This window comes from Panthera onca, chromosome D1 (genome assembly GCF_046562875.1).
Source record: "Panthera onca isolate mPanOnc1 chromosome D1, mPanOnc1 haplotype 2, whole genome shotgun sequence".
NCBI lineage: Eukaryota > Metazoa > Chordata > Mammalia > Carnivora > Felidae > Panthera > Panthera onca.
The window spans coordinates 44,114,634-44,131,814 of NC_138348.1; the positions used below are offsets into that span (position 1 = coordinate 44,114,634).

Sequence of the window (17,181 nt, forward strand, 5' to 3'; positions counted from 1 at the left end):
ACATTCCCTTGTACATACTCCAACAAAAGAAAGCTAGAAAGAAAACCTGATGATACGAGAGAATGACATCAAAACATTTTTAAAATGCTAAAGGTTGAAATTTAAATTAAAAAAAAAAACTTTTGACTGCATCCTAAACCTTTGTCTTCAAAAAAACAAAACAAAACAAAACAAAACACACAAAAACAAAAAAAGTCTGAAGGCTTATGACACTAGCATCATCCATGCATTGATAAAGACATGCATTCCCAGGCCCTACCCTATGCCAACTGAATCTGAATCTCCAGTGTTCAGACCTGAGCATTGAATAGTTACTATCCTCCTCAGACGATTCCGATGCACTCTGACTTTAAACTGTCAGTCTTCACAATAGATCTTCCCTTTCCTTCACCTCACTGATCAAGATCGGCTTCTTTCTGGAAGCATTCTGTAATTCATTTTATATTAACAAAATTTCTGTGCCTCCTTTTATCTCCTAACTCCTTATTTATTATGACATTTAATCAATGCATTACAGAATCATGAAATTGAATTGGTAGAATAATGGAGAAGAAGGAATATTTTAGTTTTCTCCATACCATATCTTTAGATCTTGCTTTGTTATATTAGTGTAAGTATTCTCTTACACAGAACAGACATAGTAATATTCATGTGCAAATCTGTATGTAGCCCACATCCCTGGCATGAAAGATCCAAGGACACATATTTTTGGAGAGTGTCACAGCTCACTTGGATCGAATCATGACTAAGTATTTTCCTACCAATAAACTCGACACCTAATTCTTGACCCAAAGCTTGACACAGATTTTAATGAACAGTAAAAAGGTAAGAACAACGATCTAGGTTCAATCCCATCTGTAACGCTGAAGTGATTTCAGAAAAGTTTTTCCATCTTCCTAGATTGACTCATCGGTGAACATACAATATCTCCTATGCAAAAATAGTAAAAAGAATAACTAATAATAAATGGATGCTGTGCTAAATGGAAGGTAAAAGGTAAAACAAAATAAATTGCTTCTCATTCATTAAAGAAATGTTGATGATCATGCAAGCACAACAGATTTTAGCCACAATGGGGACCTGACATAAGCATTACACCTGCACACTTATGGTTCTAGTAAAAACATATTCAGAGTTAGACCCCAGGAAAAACAAGAAAATATGGATATCCGTGATTAAAAAATCAACAATACCATTATATTAGGAACTAAGAATTGGGAAATAGGAGCATATATTCCTTTTCTACATTCCCTGTACTTTTAAATTTCTTACTTTGAGTTTAGGCCTTATAATATACTTTCAAAATGCAGCTAAAGAGTACAGATTCATTATGAAATATCAGAATTACTTCCCAAGTTTTTTTCAAAACAGTATTATTTACCTGAGGGGCATTAGTAAGCATCTGAAGTGTGTTTGTCCTCCCTGGATGATCATGTTGGTGCACAACAGCTGTCACAGACGGAGCCACCGATTCCAGTGAGTTTAAGGACAGGCAGCCAGGGCTTCCATCTGGAACAGTAAAACTCTTGAAGAAAATGTAAGCCATGTGACCAAGTTTGATTCCACCATAAGAAACTGAAGAACCATAAATACAAGAATAAAACAGCTTTAATTTCCCACAATAATGCTAAGTGTTCCCACAGCCAACATGATTACTTACCTCATTTTTCAATTGGCCTCAGAAATAAAATACATTAGCATAAACTACACACATTAATAGAGGGAACCGTGTTAGTTATGACCCCCGCAGTCATTTACTTTACCTGATATTACAGGATCTCACACTAGTCTACTGGTGTATTACTCGGGCTAAGGATAAAATCACTCTGATTTTCTTTTTTTTTTTTTTTTAATTTTTTTTTAACGTTTATTTATTTTTTTGAGACAGAGAGAGACAGAGCATGAACAGGGGAGGAGCAGAGAGAGAGGGAGACACAGAATCTGAAACAGGCTCCAGGCTCTGAGCTGTCAGCATAGAGCCCGACGCGGGGCTCGAACTCACGGACCGTGAGATCATGACCTGAGCCGAAGTCGGACGCTTAACCGACCAAGCCACCCAGGCGCCCCTAAATCACTCTGATTTTCTTAACACATGTCAGCTAGGAGTTAGGTTAGGTGACCAGGGTACAGATAGGTGGTGGGAAAAGGGAGCAATAAAGAATGAAATTTCTCTCATATTATCTGTGACTCAGATGGAAATAGATAATTAGGAACTTAACTTTATCAAGACAAGCATCTCAGTATAGATTTGATGTTTTCATGTTACAGTGTGCTTCATGATAGGAAAGTTTTTTGTTTAAAAATGTGATTAACAATGACTTTGAAGCAATTTTCATGAAATAAAACAGAAAACATACTAACTATACTCCCAAACATATGTCAACCAAATATAAGGAAGGTAAGCCACTGTCCTCAATGAGCTTATACTAAATCCTAAGAGATTTGATTTACAGTGCATCCAAGGCTCCTGCTTTGTCTTCTGAGCTCCCAGAGCATGCATTCATTTGGTAGAAAAGTCCATGCTGAAGTCCTCCATGACACATATTTTGCCTGACATTAAGGGCAGAGAGCTGAAGGATGCTGTCTTTGCCCTCTAACAGTCTGGGCTTATGTCACTAATGTGGTTCATACCATCATGTTATGGCTGCTTATAATTGTGTCTTAAGCACCCAGGCCTTATTTACATTTGTTCACTGGCTAGCACGGTATTCAATTTTAACTGGAGCAAAAAGTTGAAAAGGTAATTTCTTAACCAAAATATAGTCAGGGGAATAAAGAGAAAAGCGAGATCAGATGAAAGAGAATCAGAATTGTTGAATTAAATGATTTCCTGACTGCCTGTCATGTGCCAAACATCCTTCCAGGGAATTTATACGTGTTCCTTTGTTTAATCCTCACCCCAATCCTGTGAGGCAGGAAGGAATCTAACCTTACTAAGCCTTACAGAGGTTGATGCCTTTCTCCCTGTCAACCCATCCTCCCCTCTGCAGCCAGGTGACCCAGTCTGGTCACTCACTGGCTCCACAGCCTTCCATGCTCTCCATTGCCCTTGGAATTATGTCCAAAACTCTCAAATGACTTTAAGGAGCTACAGGACCTGGTGCATTCCCATGTCTCTAGCCTCATTTCTTGCCACTCTTTCTCCTGCTCTCTCATTTTTGTTATAATAAGTTTCCTTCAGTTCCTTGAGCACACACCATGCTCTTTTTCATATCCTGGCCTTCCCATAGGCTGTTCTTTCCACCTAGAATGCTTTTTCCTCCTCTATTCTCAAAAAAAAATGTTGAATGGATGAATGAATGAAGGGATATTAGAGTGTAAGATCTTCTCAGGGAAAAGATTAGGAGTAGGGAAGGGATTAGGGAATTAATCACAAAACAATGATAATAGATGATTTGTTTGAGGTTTAAGCCAATCACAAGATGTAGCACAAACCCAGATCTTGGTTTCCTCTCTTCCTCATTTCTTGCTCTTCCTTAAAGCCTCAGCATTAGTGCCACTTTCTCTGGGAAGCTTTTTAACCCCAAAGGTGCTTAAATCCTCTTATTATCTTCCCTGTAGCTCCATGCACGTCCTTTCTATAATGCTTGTCACACCTGACTGAAGCACCTTGAAAGCAAAACCCCATCCCTTTTTTGGTTTCTTCTCCATCCCCAGCACATAGCATTGTAACCAGCACACTCTGTAAATGTTTATATAACATTCCCAATAAAACAAAGCAAGAATCCTTGGGAAATTAGCTGATTCCAGGGCAGGTGAAGGAAAAATACAAGATGGGTCTGGAACATATTTATTGTAGTGCCAGAAAGTAAGGAACCACTCAAGTATCCAAACTGTGGGGTGGACATAGTGACCATCACCTAACAAACAGAGTAGAGAAAGGGAAAAATAAAAACTTTAGTAACAGGAGAAACCTGACAGACACTGCCTTCATCAATCAAGATTAACATTGCTAGTAATACATCTTGACACCATGAACTCCCCGACTGGATCAATGAGATAGGCACCTCTCATCTGGGATATTCTTCCCCAAGATCCATAGCCTGTAACCTTGAGAAAACATCAGATAACCTAAATCGGGGGCAGTTTAAGAAATATATGATCACGGCATTCAAAAATGTCAAAGTCATGAAAAAGCTAGGAAAGACTAAGAATCCGTTAAAAGAATCAGAGGAGACCATGGTGATGTGACAACTAAAAGCAATATGGGAGTAATGTCAGCAATATGGCGGCCTAAGCCATTTCTCCTCTTTATCCTCCTTTTTAATCAATGAACTAGTCATCCATATATGAACAGATTTGCCTTGATTGGTCTTTTGGGTCTGAGAACCTTACTCCAAGGGGCCTGGGAGGAATCTCACCCACCAGTGCACTTGGTAAGAGACAGACAAGCCTCCATAACAGGCTGCAGAACAGGTAGAGCCAGCGTAAGTGTCTAGACCCCCTTAGCTGCCCGCAGTCAAAAACCAGGTAAGTGCTGACAGGACAGTCACTCACAGCTGAGTGACAACTTATAGAAGTCCAGACTATGTGAAGGAGACTCAAGCATACCGTTGGAAAAAGAAGAAAAGAAAAAATACGAATTTGGTTGCAATGGAGGCAGTAAGAGACAATTTCCTGTCACTTTTCCTCTTCCCTAAGGAAACACTGAACAAAGTTGATTTATCTGGCAATGGTGACCTGCCCACAGGGAAAAGGAAAGTGCCAAGTGAGTCCCTGGCTGCCCCAGCTGGGCAGAATGTGGCTGGAAAAACCCATTTTGTCTCTGTCAGCACTGGGAGTACTAAAATGAGAGCTCTAAGACCTAGGGAGGAGAGTTATTGGGAAAGAGGCAGATATGAAGTTCAAACCACCTCGAAGGGATTGTGCTCAACAAGAAGTCCATCCACTATCCTCTGGGAGTACCACCACCAAGGATCTCCCCGATAGGCTACTAGGCACCCCTCAATGCACTACCGCTAAATTCACACCTCTGGGCACTCTGATGCAGGCGCCCTGTTAATGCTTTCAGGTGTGCTTGCCAGAGCTCTCTAGAGACAAAAAGCACCCTCAGAAAATAGTGGTTGGCAGGCAGGGAAGAAACACAAACTTGAGCAATAGCACCACCTTCTGGACAACAAAAGAAGTTTCCAGTAACCAGCCTGGTGAATTTTAAGAACCAGAGAAAACATAAGAAGCTTAAAAATTCTGCCAGACTACTGGTGGGAATGCAAACTGGTGCTGCTACTCTGGAGAACAGTATGGAGGTTCCTCAAAAAATTAAAAATAGAGCTACCCTGTTACCCAGCAATATGTCTATACAATGGATTTACAATGGAATATTACTCAGCAATCAGAAAGAATGAAATCTTGCCTTTTGCAATGTGGATGGAACTAGAATGTATTATGCCAAGCAAAGTAAGTCAGTCAAAGAAAGGCAAATACCATATGACTTAACTCCTATGTGGAATTTAAGAAACACAACACATGAACATAGGGGAAGGGAAGGAAAAATAATAACAGAGAGGGAGGCAAACCATAAGAGACTCTTAAATACAGAGAGTAAACTGAGGGTTGCTGGAGGGGTGTTGGGTGGGGAGATGGGCTAAATGGGTGATAGACGTTAAGGAAGGCACCTGTTGGGATGGGCGCTGGGTGTTATATGTAAGTGATGAATTACTAAATTCTACTCCTGAAATCATTATTACACTATATGTTAACTAACTTGGATTTAAATAAAATTTTAAAAATAAACAAATAAACATTTAAAAATTTCTGCTGTAGAACAGAGCAAAAAGAGTGCAGCAGGTTCAGCTTCACAAGCACAGAGGAAAAACCCAGATAATACCAATGCCATAGAATGTAATATCCCATCTGCTGAAGGCATTGAGCACAGAGTTAAGCAGATCTCCTTTACTTCAAATAAGGAATATGAAAAAAATCAAGGAAATATGTCAACACAAAAGAAAATGACAAGTCTCTGGCAACTGAGCTCAAAGGCATGGGATATTGTGATATAATTGATAAGGAACCTAAATAGCAGTTGTGAAGATTCAGTGAGTTGTAAGAAAACTGAGAAAGGCAAGTCAATAACATCAGGAATAAAATGAACAAAATGAGTTATTTTCCAAAAAGATTGAAATCATAGAAAAGCACCAAACAGAAATTCTGGAGCTGAAGAAGTCAATGAATGAGATGAAGAATGCAATAGAGAGCCTCTGTAGCAGGGCAGACCAGATGGTAGAACAAATATGTGCCTTGGAGGATAGGAATTTTGAAATAACACAGTGAAAAAAAAATGAAATAACAGAGATTTTAAAAGGGAAGGAAAACCTATATGTAGAACTATGGGAATCCATCAAAAGACAAATATCAGAATAACCGAGGTTCCAGAGGGAGATAGATGGGGGAAGAGAATTTATTGAAAGAAAGAACAGACAATTTCCCAAATGTGGGGAAAGGCTTGAACATCAAGTCCAGAAAGCTAATAAATCACCCTATTATCATAATGAAAAAATACCTCCTCCAAGACACATTATACTGAAACTGTCAAAAATCAAAGAAAGAATCCTAAATGCAGCTGGGGGCTGGAGGAAGGGGGAGGGTGGGCTGGGAACAATGTAACTTACAAAGAAACCCCCATTAGGCAATCAGTGGATTTCTCAGCAGAAACTCTATAGGCAGAGAGAATGGAATGACATATTCAAAGTGTAGAAGGATAAAATTTGCCAGTCAAGAATATATTATCTGACAAAGTTATTCTTCAGATATGAAGGAGAAATAAAGGCTTTCCAAGACAAGCAAAAGCTGAGGGAGTTCATCACCACTGCATTGCAAGAAATGCTTAAAGGAGTTCTCAAAGCTGAAATGAGAAGATAGTAATCAACATGAAAACACAGGAAAGTACACAGCACACTAATATAGATAAAAATGTATTTTAACCACTCAACTATAGTATAAAGTTTAAAGGAAAACAGTAGTAAAAATAACTATAGTGCTATAAATTTTTAATGAATAAACAACATAAAAAGAGGTAAATTATGACATCAGTAATATAAAAGGGAAAAAGTAAAGGTTGGGCCCTTTATAGGTGACCAAAAAATAGTTGCCATCAGCCTAAAATGAACTGTGCTATCTATATAAGGTGTGTTACATAAGCCCCATAGTAAACACAAAGCAAAAACCTAGAGCAGATTCACAAAAGACAAAGAAGGGGGAAACAGACCATACCAACATGGAAAATAACCACTTTACAAAGGTAGGCAGAAACAGAAAAAGCAACAATGGAAATTTAAAAAAACCCAGAAACTAATTAATTAGATGGTAGTCCTTAATATCAATAATTACTCTAAATGTATATGGATTAAATTTAGCAACCAAAGGCACAGAGTAGATGATGGATTAAAAAAACAACAACTGTCAGCTGCCTACAAGAGACTTGCTTGGACCTTAAGGACACATATAGAATCAAAGTAAAGGGATGGAAAAAGGTATTCCATGCAAATGAAAACCAAAAGGAAGAAGTGTTAGCTATACTGATATCACACAAAATAGACCTTAAGTCAAAAATGTTAACAAGCAACAAGGAAGGTCATTATATAATGATAAACAGATCAGTCCATTAAGAAGATAAAACAATCATAAAAATATATACACCTAGGGGCGCCTGGGTGGCGCAGTCGGTTGAGCGTCCGACTTCAGCCAGGTCACGATCTCACGGTCCGTGAGTTCGAGCCCCGCGTCGGGCTCTGGGCTGATGGCTCAGAGCCTGGAGCCTGTTTCCAATTCTGTGTCTCCCTCTCTCTCTGTCCCTCCCCCGTTCATGCTCTGTCTCTCTCTGTCCCAAAAATAAATAAACGTTGAAAAAAAATTAAAAAAAAAAAAAATATATATACACCTAAAATCAGAGCATATAAATATACTAAGCAAATACTAATAGATATGAAAGGAGAAATAGACAATACAATAATAGCAGAGGACTTCAATACCCCAGCTTCAACAGTGGATAGATCATCCAAGCAGATCATCAACAAGGAAGAGATAGACTTGAACAAACATTAGACCAAATGGACCTAACAGACATCTATAGAACATTCCATCTAACAGCAGCAGAATACAGGGCTCATAATTAAACCCCTGCATATATGGTCAGCTAATATTTGATAAGGGAGCCAAGAACATACATCCAATGGGGAAAAGATGGTCTCTTGAACAAAAGGTGTTGAGAAAACTGGGTAACCACATGCAGAAAAATGATACTGGACCCGTCTCTTACACCACTAACAAACATTAACTCCAAATGGAAAAAAGACTTAAACATAAGACCTGGTCATAAAACTCCTAGGAAAAAAACAGGGAAGAAGCTCCTCCACGTTAGCAACAAAAGCAACAAAACAACAAAAAAAAACAACAAAAGCAAAAATCAACAAATAGGATTGCATCAAATTAAAAACCTTCTATACTGTAAAAAAACAATTAACAACAACAAAAAGCCCCTACAGAATGAGAGACAATGTTTACAAGTCATGTATCGGATAAGGGGTTAATGTACCAGGGTGCCAGGGTGGCTCATTTGGGTGAGTGTCCGACTTCAGCTCAGGTCGTAATCTTGCAGTTTGTGAGTTCAAGCCCCACATTGGGCTCACTACTGTCACCACAGAGCCTGCTCTGCATCCTCTGTCCCCCTCTCTTTCTGTCCTTCCCCTGCTTGCACTCTCCCAAAAAAATAAATTAAAAAAATAAAATAAATGCACAAAGAACTCAGACAATGCAATAACAACAAAAAATGCAATTAAAAAATGGACAGAGAATTAAATAGACACTTTTCAAAAAAAAAGACATTCACATGGCCAACGTGTATATGAGAAGGTGCTCGACATCACTAATCATAAGGGAAATAAATGCATTAAGACCACAATCATCTTTCACCACACACCTGTAAGAATAGTTATCATAAAGAAGACAAGAGGTAACAAGTGTTGGTGAAGATGTGGAGAAAAGGGAGCCCTTGTGTACTGTCAGTGGAAATGTAAACTGGTCCAGCCACTGTGGAATACAGCCTGAAGGTCCTTCAAAAAGTTAAAAATAGCATTACCATATAATCTAGCATTCTGGGTATACAGCCAAAAGAAATGAAAACCTGTTATCGAAGAGATATATGCATTTCCATGTTTATTATGGTGCTGTTTACAATAGCCAAGATATGGACACAACCTAGGTTCCCATCAATGAGATGAATGGATAAAGAAACTGCAGTATATATATACTGCAGAATACTATGCACCTGTGAGAAAAAAGGAAATTCTGCAGTTTTTGATAACATGGAATGATCTTGAAGATGTTGTGCTAAGAGAGATAAGTCACACAGAGAAAGACAAATCCTGTATGATATCCTTTTCATGTGGAATACAAAATAAAATAAAATAAAATAAAATAAAATAAAATAAAATAAAATAAAATAAAATAAAATAGTGGAATGGTGGTTGCCAAAGGCTGGGGAATAGAGGAATGGGAGAGACATTGATTAACGGTACATGCTTGCAACTAGTAGATAAATAAGTCCTGGAGAACTAATACACAGCACAGAGGTTACAAACAACAAAATAGTATTATTAACATTAAACATACCAAGAGACTAAATCTTAATTGTTCTCACCACTAGAAGGAATGATAATAATATAATAGGATAGAAGTGCTAGCTAACAGTGCAATGGCAATCATATTGCAATATAAATGAATCAAACCAATGGGCTGTACACCTTAAACTTATACTGTATTATGTGTCATTTATATCTCAATTTTTAAGTAAATGAATGAATAGATGGATGAATGCAACCTGGTATCCCAGAACAGAAAAAAAGGATATTAGTGGAAAAACTAGTAAAGTTTGAGTAAATGCTATAGTTTAGTTAATTTTATTATATCAATATTTTATTAATTTAATTTAAAAATATTTTAATGTTTTTATTTATTTTTGAGAGAGAGAGAGCACAAGCAGGAGAGGGCAGAGAGAGAGGGAGATATAGAATCAGAAGCAGGCTCCAGACTCTGAGCTGTCAGCACAGAGCCCACTGTGGGACTTGAACTCGTGAACTGCGAGATCATGACGTGAACCGAAGTCAGATTCCTCTTCTTAACCAACTGAGCTACCCAGGCGCCCCTATTTCTTAACTTTAATAAATGGATAGTGGTTTTGAAGCATGTTAATGTCAGAACAAGCTGGGATAGGGTAGATAGGAACTCTCTGTACTATCTCTGTAACTCTTGTAAAACTAAATTTATTTCAAGATAAAAAGTTAAAAAACAAAAATCCAGACTTGGCAGCAGTGTCCATTTAGGGGGAGTCTAGTGGGAGGAGCAAAGAGGCTTGCCTGATTTGGGGTTCATGAAATCTTGGCTTTCTAGCAGTGCATATATAATGTTAATGTCTTCTGCGTGGCATTTTTGATTTTGTGAAAGGATTTCAGATCCTTAAACTCATCTAACCTTCTCCATCAAGAAGAAGGATAGACAAGGAAGGTTCTTACTATGTAGGGGACTGAAATGAGCTTCTCCCAGAACTTTAAGATAAAATGAGTAATCTCACATTTAATGCTTGGGATTCAGCATCTGTAGGGACCAAGATGTGGACTCCGATGGAAACTGATCTGGAAGAAGACTCTGACATCATTAATTAACACACCAAGGAAAGAATCTGACAGAACTGGTAGCCAAGTCCAGAAAATGAATACCAGAACACTATGAATTTGTCAGCATGTTTGCAGGAGGATTCAGGAGAAAGGAGGCCCTTAGCTGTTTGCAAGCCCAAATGGTAGGTACAGAGGAATTATCTCTCAGCCCTGCCAGGCTCTTGAACCCTCATACCTATGGAGACTCCTAGCAAAAACTGATGCACTCTTCTCTGGGATTGTATTACAGAGCACTCATTGCTTAAAGTCAGCAAATCCCACTTGCCTCTTGAAGACAATAAGCTCTATAGTGAAAAGACCAGAGGGTGACTCCTTGATATCCATTTCCCCTTCTCTTGGTAATCGCCCTAAGTAGGAAAACCCACTTTTCTATTTAATATATAATATTCTCTAACAAAGTATCAGGTTACATAATTTTTCTTTATTTTTTTATTGAAGTAAAATTAACATACAATGTTATATTAGTTTCAGATGTACATCATAATGATTTGACTTGGGGACATAATTTTATTTCATCCAACATGTACTGAATATCTACGATATGCCAGGCACAAGCTAGGTGCAAGTAACAATACAACCACCAGGATCACACATAGTCTAATGTGGAAATAGCACATCATACAGATTTAATCTGATACAAGTGTTGATAGTGTTTTATTTGAGATATGAACAAGTGCTTTGAGATACAGAAGAGAGAGGGATTCCTTCTTTTGGAGGGAGAAGTGGAAAGAGTTGAAGGCTCATTCAATCTGAGCCTTAAAATCTAAGAGAGAAGATGAAGAAGGACATTTTGGGGAAAGTTTCCATATGTGAAATGGCACAGCAATAAAAACAGAGTGGGCCTGCCTTAGTTGTAACTCACAGTTCCAGGAAATGGGAAGCCAGTGATGTCTTGTTCCCAATTTTAGGGGAGCTTTTCTGCTCTGAGATTCAGTCTTAAGGTGCTCCTAAAACACCTCTGAGTTCTACTCACATACCCTCCTCTTGGATTCCCCCAGTGTGCGCATACGCTGCTAATTTAGGATTTTACTGTTTCCAGTAGTACACTGTGCCCAGAAACGTTTCTTTTGCTGGCCTAGTGCGTGGGGCCCAGTCCACCCCTGGATGCTCACACACCATCCTGGCCTTTTCTGTCCTTTGGCCTTGACCAGGACAGCCCAGTCCATCCTGTTTTTGGGGGTTCCATCAGGGGAGTGGCTACAGTCCAATACTCTTTTCTCCCAGAAGTATCTTCCTTGTGTACTCCAGCTGATACAGTCTCATGAACATGAACTCAAACACACTGGGTAAGGGAAGAGTGATATTGCTGTGGTATCTGAGCTGCAGATACTGTGAGTGGCCACATGCACATATTTATCTCCGCTGCTGGGCTATATACAACTTGGAAAAGAAACATGGGATTCACTTTGTTTATGGTGAAAATAAATCTCCATTGAATAAATGAATTTAAGGATGGATAAATAAATAAGATAACCCTGTGAACATCCTTCTAGATAGAAATGTTTAGTAACATGAAAAAGTTCCCTGGTAGATGATTCTCTTCAGTCAAGGGTTCTGGATCCCAGGAAGGCACCCGTGAAAGCTGCTATCAGGCACCTTGATCTTAGGTTCTCCCTTACCCTGGCTGAGGAATACCTGATCTCAGAGCTAGACTTTGAAAAAGTAATGGGGCACCTGGGTGGCTCAGTCAGTTAAGCGCTGGCCTTCAGTCATGTCATAACCTCATAGTTTGTGGGTTTGAGCCCTGCATGGGACTCTGTGCTAATGGCTCAGAGCCTGGAGCCTGCTTCAGATTCTGTGTCTCCCTCTCTCTCTGCCCCTACCCCACTTTCTCTCTGTCTCTCTGTGTCTCTCTCTCTTTCTCTCTCTCTCTCAAAAATAAATAACACATTAAAAAAAAGAGTAAGAACTTCTCTCTTAAACTGAATGGGAGCAAGACTATATGGAATACTTTGAGAGACTAGGACAGAGCAAGTGTCTGGGAGAGGGAGTGAGAAGAGGGAAGGAAGAAGTTTGTAGGAAGACGGAAGAGGGAACCTCTCCATCACCTGCCCTGGGGCCCTTCCTAACTGAAAATTCCACCCTGGAGCCTGCAACATTTTCTGCAGGGTTCTTGGCTGTGCTTCCCTGACCAGGAATGGTTAGTTACAAGAAAGACTTGAAGCCTGTGTCTCTGAGGTCAATGGTTGCTATGGCTGCTGCAACCACAAGTTCATATGGGCAGCTGCCATATGGGCAGCTCATTTCTGCTCCTGAGTCCCATTAGAGCCTGACTCTGGATAAGAGGCTATTTACAGCAAATGATTCATTTAGAACCAAGCAATGGCGGCTTCTGCCATTGTCTGACAGACCAGCCCCAGGGCAGCCCAAAATCACAGGGATTATTTAATCAGTACAATCCATTAGGGCTGTCAATAGGAGGGGACAGTAAATATTGTGGAAAGCAGTTAAGGGATGTGGCTTGACTTCATCTTCAGCATCAGCCCTAGGACAGGGAGGAGTCACCTGGGGGACAGTGATAGAAGATAAGGAGGGAGGGGCAGGGCAATGCAGATCTGGGTGGCCCACATGCCTGCCCCTCAGGAGCTTCTAATAGGCTGACTCTCAACCTTGAACCTCATTGGAATCTCCTGGGACTTTACAAAATCCTGATACTCAGGTTCCATCACCTCCTCCAGACTCTGATTAAATTGGTCTGGCTTGTGGCCTGGGTTTTAGGGTTAGGAAGCTTTCTCTTCCTCCAGGAGGAGGCTGAAAGAGAATGGAAAGATTTTATCATTTCATAGTGGAGAGCTGGAAGGACGTCTACAGGGCACAGCTTCTCCAGTGAAGCAATGGGCCAAGAAGGAAAGGCCACCTGCCTGGATTAAGATTATTACAAATAGAGGACCATAACTTTTATCTCATGAATTTCCAGACCAATTGATTTTCTCATTTACCATCCTTCTTCCACTTATAGTCATGTGGCCTTAGGCAAGTCTCATTTTCCTCACCTGTAAAATGGGTGTTCTCACCTTTTCTACTTATTTCCTGTTATCACCATGAAGATCAGAGTTCATGAAGATGTTATAAGTCTAGGAGAAGAAGGTAAGGAAATAGCAGAGATGTGTCTTAAGGTTTGGGACCTGAGAAGAGGTTGTCTAAATGACAGTGGTGGCGAAGAAGTTGATAAAAAACAGATTTTCAAAAACCCTCCATGCTGTATTTTCTTGCCCAAGGGTCTACTGTGCAGTTTGGTCAGAGTGTCATGAGGTCCCAGGTCTGGCTACCTCTCCCTAGATGGGGTCAAATCCTGCCTCATTTGTTCCCTAAGGAGCCAGTGGTCAGGAATCTTCTACTGCTTTACCTCTGCCCCAGAGGCCACCTAGTCCAGAGCTGGTACATCTCTGGTTAATGGTCAATAATCATTACTGGATGGATGAGTGCATGGAATTAGAAACACATATGGAATCCTGACTAAAAGGAAGGAGAGTTATAGGAATAATAATGAGAAGGAGTGTGGAAGTAAAAACTCGATTTTTGCCTTGGAGGAGAGATGAACATTTTTTTTTTTTTTAGTTTTTATATTTGAGAGCAAGAGCATGAGCAAGGGAAGGCAGAGAGAGGGGGACAGAGTATCCAAGTGGTTTCTGTGCTGACAGCAGCAAGCCTGATGTGGGGCTTGAACTCAGAAACTGCAAGATCATCATCTGAGCCTAAATTGGATGCTCAACCCACTGAGCCACCCAGGTACCCCAGAGAGGAGCATTTTTATGTCTCTGGGGGAGGAGCAAGAAAGTGTGCTGTCAGAGAAAAGTGGAGTAATTAAAAATGCAAATCCCTTGAGCCCTTTGAAATGAAAAATCCCATTGAAGAGATAAAACATTTGACTCCTAAGAATTCTGGTTCCTAGTTAGCTTCCTTTTTTTTTTCTATCAGTTTTTGAACTTCTGTACTATATAGCAAATATCTCTTTATCCATGTGTGTGTAAATGGTGAGCTCAATGAGCAGAGGGAAATAGATCTTAACCATTATTGTATCCCATTGCTGAATACAAAATAAAGGCTCCATAATTAATGAATAAAGTATCTGTTGATTTTCTTTCTAGGTGACGTGGATACCCGGGAAAAGCATGCTCGTTCAAAAAATGGGTAAGACAGAGAAATGAATAAAAGAGGGAACGATGCAGGTAGAGGAGCGTGTCGATGCCAAAAGAAAAATTACCAGTTTCGTGATTTGAAGAGAAAGAGAAGGAACAAACACAATCTGTTTTTCTTTTCTCCCTCATCGTCCTTATCTACATACTGGCATATTTAACAGTGCTATAATCAAATCATCTACATAATTGGATATTTTGGTTTTCAAAATGCTATTTTGAACAGCTCCTTACCTATCTGATATTCTTCATAGTTATTTTTTTCTGTTAACTGCAGAATATTCCATCCAGTTAATGTACTACGACTTACCTGTTTGTACTTTTTCTATTGTTGGACATTTAGGTGAATGCATCTCTGCTATTATAGAAAATGCCACAATGAAGAGCCTCACATCTAGGGATTGCCCTCCTCATCAATCAGCTCCTTCACCTAAATTACAATGAATGAAAATTACTGGGTCAAAGGGTGTGAACAGTTTTATGGTTCTTAATATATACCCTCAAGTTCCTGTTTTATATCAGCTGTCAGAAAGGGATGAGCACATCAATTTATTGCACACTCTGCCAGTATTACTGTTACATCTTCTTTGCCAAGTTAATAGATGGAAAAATATATCTTGTTGTTTGAGTTTTGTTATGGCCTGAATATTTTCCCACTTGCTCACTATCAGCATTTCATTCTGTTCAGGTCATTTGCCATTAAGGGGGCATTTATGATACTTATATATGTTAGAGTAAACTTTTGTATTTTATACATAATAATCCCTTTCCCTAACACTTAACACAAATATTTTTCCTGCCGTTTTTAATTTCACTGTGATTAATTGGTTCTTGTACAAAAGTTATGTATTGACCTTTCCCTTTATGAGTTCTTTCAAAAATTCACGTTTAGACACTGTATCTAAATGAACATATAAAAAACTTTCAATGTTACTTTGTAAAACATATGACCATTAAGTTATTTAATACGTTTGTAATTTTTAAATATACATTTTGAATATAACTTGATGTTTCCCCAAACTGGTAATCAAGTGGCAGTTTAGAGTCTATATGTGAGAGACTTGGGGAGCAATCTTGTTCAGAGGGAGGACAGGCTTCTTGTTCTGAAGCTGTCTTGCAGCATTACAGCAAGTATATTGTTTTTCAAGTTATTATTCAAGTATAACTAACATATAGTGTTATATTAGTTTCAGTTATGCAATATGATTCAACAATTCTATACATTTCTCAGTGCTCATGAAGATAAATGTACTCTTTAATCCCTTTTATCTATTTCAACAACCCCCCCAACTCCCTTCCCCTCTGATAGCCCCTAGTTTGTTCTCTATATTTATTTAAGAGTCTGGTTTTTTTTTTTATGTTGCTGTTGTTTGTGTGTTTCTTTCTTTCTTTGTTCATTTGTTTTGTTTCTTAAATTCCACACGTGAGCGAAATCCTGTGATATTTGTCTTACTCAGACTGACTTATTTCACTTAGGATTATACCCTCCAAATCTATCCATGTTGTTGCAAATGGCAAAATTTCATGGTTTTTATGGCTGAATAATAGTCCATTGTGTATATATACCTCATCTTCTTTATCCATTCACCTATCGATGGACACGTGGGTTGCTTCCCTATCTTGGCTATTGTAAATAATGCTTCAGTAAATACAGAGGTGCATGTATGTTTTCGAATTAGTGTTTTCATATCCTTTGGGTAAACACCCAGTAGTGGAATTACTGGATTATATGGTATTTCTATTTTTAATTTTTTTAGAAACTTCCATACAATTTTCCACAATGGCTACATCATTTTGCATTCCCCCCAATAGTGGGAAAGTTTCTTTTTCTCCCTGTTATTTCTTGTGTTTTTTATTTTAGCCATTCTGACAGGTGTAAAGTGGTATCTCATTATGGTTTCAGTTTGCATTTCCCAATGATCAGTGATGTTGAGCATCTTTTTCATGTGTCTGTTGGCCATCTGGAGGTCTTTGGAAAATTTTCTGTTTAGGTCCTCTGCCCAATTTTAATTGGATTATTTGTGGTTTTGGTGTTGAGTTGTAGAAGTTCTTTTTGTATGTTTGATATTAGCACCTTGTCAGATATATCATTTGTAAACATCTTCTCCCTTTGGGTTGTCATTTTGTTTTCTTGATGGTTTCTTTCACTGTGCAAAAGCTTTTTATTTTGATGTAGTCCCAATAGTTTAATTTTGCTTTTGTTTCCCTTGCAGAGAGACATATCTAGAAAAATGTTTCCATGGCCAGTATCAAAGAAATTACTACTGCGGCACCTGGGTGGCTCAGTAGATTAAGCATCTGACTCTTGGTTTCAGCTCAGGTCATGATCTCCCAGTTTGTGAGTTCGAGGCCCGCATCGGGCTCTGTGCTGACAGAGC

At 39.0% G+C, this 17,181-nt stretch overlaps 1 long non-coding RNA gene across 1 annotated transcript in view; it reads left to right on the forward strand.

The window, feature by feature from the left end:
• LOC132661495 (uncharacterized) overlaps positions 1-15,431 on the forward strand; it is a 67,405-nt gene extending 51,974 nt beyond the window's left edge. The window contains exons 3-4 of the long non-coding RNA XR_009602257.1: positions 14,756-14,798; positions 15,147-15,431. This is a non-coding gene — a long non-coding RNA (uncharacterized LOC132661495). The remainder of the gene's footprint in view (positions 1-14,755; positions 14,799-15,146) is intronic.
• Positions 15,432-17,181: the final 1,750 nt, after the last annotated feature.